This window comes from Oncorhynchus clarkii, chromosome 10 (genome assembly GCF_045791955.1).
Source record: "Oncorhynchus clarkii lewisi isolate Uvic-CL-2024 chromosome 10, UVic_Ocla_1.0, whole genome shotgun sequence".
Lineage (NCBI taxonomy): Eukaryota > Metazoa > Chordata > Actinopteri > Salmoniformes > Salmonidae > Oncorhynchus > Oncorhynchus clarkii.
In genome coordinates this window covers 55,742,692-55,745,331 of record NC_092156.1, presented here as the reverse complement: position 1 = coordinate 55,745,331, position 2,640 = coordinate 55,742,692, and positions in this window count along the sequence as shown.

Sequence of the window (2,640 nt, the reverse complement as noted above, 5' to 3'; positions counted from 1 at the left end):
ATCCAAAAATAAACATGCTCACATTTTGGACATAACTTTGTAAGGACTGTGTTTGTGAAAAAAGTGTTGGCAGCTCAAACGCTGATTGTTGCGTCATTCGAAACTGGCCGTTCTAAACTAGCATTCTAAATGAGTGTTCTAATCACACGGGGTGTGATCGTACGCTTCAGGGACCACTGTAGGACGATCACACCAGTGTGATGGTACGTGTGAAAGGGTTAAAGAGCTCAGCCATGTTCTTCTTGTCAGTAACATCCACATCATCAACATTAAGGGACATGGGCAGCTGTGAGGAGGAGGGTTTATTCTCTACTTTTTTAATTGTTTCCCAGAACTTCTTGGGCTTAGACCCACAGAGAGAGAGCTGCTCCTTAAAGTAACTAACTTTGGCCTTACGGATAGCCTGAGTGCACTTATTTCTCATTTGCTTGAACGAGAGCCAGTCAGCTTGAGTATGCGTGTGCCAAGCCTTTCGTCAAATGCAATTCTTGAGGTGTCGTAACTCCGCAAGATCACGGTCGATCCAGGGGATGAACCTGTTTTTAATTCTCATTTTCTTTATGCGGGCGTGTTTGTTAACAATACCACATAAAATATTTAAAAAGAAGGTTCATTCAAGGTCCACTTCTCTCCCACTGTCGCTTTTCTTTCTCCTCAGTAACTAGTGACTGATCTGTAGCTGGTCTCTCTCTTCATTCAGAGTGTTGTAGCTTGTCTGTAACTGGTCTGTCTCTTTCTAAAACTGGTCTCTGTCTTCAGTCAGGGTTTTGTAACTGGTGTGTATTTGGCTTCTTTCTGCAGGTGAGTTGGTCTTGTAAACTAAGAAGACTCTTTCTGCAGATGAGTTTGTCTTAAAACTAAGAAGGATCTTTCTGAAGGTGATTTGGTCTTAAAAACTAAAAAGACTCTTTCTGCTGGTGAGTGTCACGCCCCGACCTTAGTGAGCCTTTTTATGTCTCTATTTTGGTTTGGTCAGGGTGTGATTTAGGTTGGCATTCTATGTTCTGATTTCTATGTGTTCTATTTCTTTGTGTTTGGCCGGGTATGGTTCTCAATCAGGGACAGCTGTCTAACGTTGTCTCTGATTGGGAATCATACTTAGGCAGCCTTTTTTCCCTGTTGTGATTGTGGGAATTTCTTTGTTAGGGGTACTATGGTCCTTATAAGCTGCGGGGTCGTTTTGGTATTTCTTTGTTTTGTTGGCGACATTAAAAAAAAATATTTTTTTTTTTTTACAAATTTACTGTCACAGCCCCTCTGCAGTGCAGGGGTGGTTCCTCCTGCAGGCAGAGGAGGGTCGTTAGTGATTGGAGTCACCTGGGCTCATGGTATTTAAACGGCTTGACTAATCTCTCTCTCTCTCTCTCTCTCTCTCTCTCTCTCTCTCTCTCTCTCTCTCTCTCTCTCTCTCTCTCTCTCTCTCTCTCTCTCTCTCTCTCTCTCTCTCTCTCTCTCTCTCTCTCTCTCTCTCTCTCTCTCTCTCTCTCTCTCTCTCTCTCTCTCTCTCTCTCTCTCTCTCTCTGCTCCTCCAGGTATGATCCTGTTTTGTTTGTGCCTTTGTAGTTTTGACTCAGTCATTCACACACACAGATTCACGCATCCCTGCACTTTACATACACCTTACATTATGATACTTTCACACCTCATTCCTTTTTCTTTGTTTTAAGTTAATAGTTTTGGTTTACAATAAAGAACCTTTTTGATTGGCCAAAACCTGTTGTTCATGTCCTCTCATTTTTGCCACAGGCTATGAGCCGGCCTGTGACAGTACGCTTACAACGCTGCACCTTGGTCTCATTCTGACGACGGCCGTGACAGTGAGTTGGTTTTATAAACTAAGAAGCTCTGAGAGACCCGTTATCTGCAATAACTAAATCAGAGAACAACAGAATGGCCGGTAATGTGTAGGAATTCTAACATTTACCAACAGTGGACAGACAGGCCTATGATCCCAGTCAGTCGGACAACACATCAAGACTTATGAAGGGTCTCTTCCCTGTGTTATAAAATGTGTGTTTAGTTTTTCTTTGCGTTGTGTGTGTGTGTGTATTTGCACATGTGAGTGTGTGTGTGTGTGAGAGAGCAAGACTGTGTGTGTCACTCCCTGACCTGAGTATTCTTTGTTTTCTTTATTGTTTTGGTCAGGTCAGGGTGTGACATGGGTGATATGTGTGTTTTTTGTACTGTCTAGGGGTTTTGTAGGTTTTTGGGGTTGTTGACGATCTAGGTGTTTATGTCTATGATTGGTTCTCAATTAGAGGCAGGTGTGTATCGTCTCTAATTGGGAACCATATTTAGACAGCCATCTTCTTTGGGTATTTCGTGGGTTATTGTCTATGTCTAGTTGCCTGTGTATGCACATTTATAGTATTGCTTCACGTTCGTTTTGTAGTTTGTTTAGTTATTGTTTAGTCATTTCTGAGACGTTTTTGATATGTTGTCCCCAGAAGAAAGGGAAATGTGAAAAGAGGAAGATAAAGTAACATGGTGGTTGAGGTTGGGACATGTTATTTTCCTTTAAACATAGTGGTAGTGTAGACTTACTAGACCTGGGATGAAATACTATATGAGAATGGCTTGCCAAGGAACACTTCCAAAAGGACTAATTTGAGGTAAAAAGGAGTTGGAACAGTCTACAAA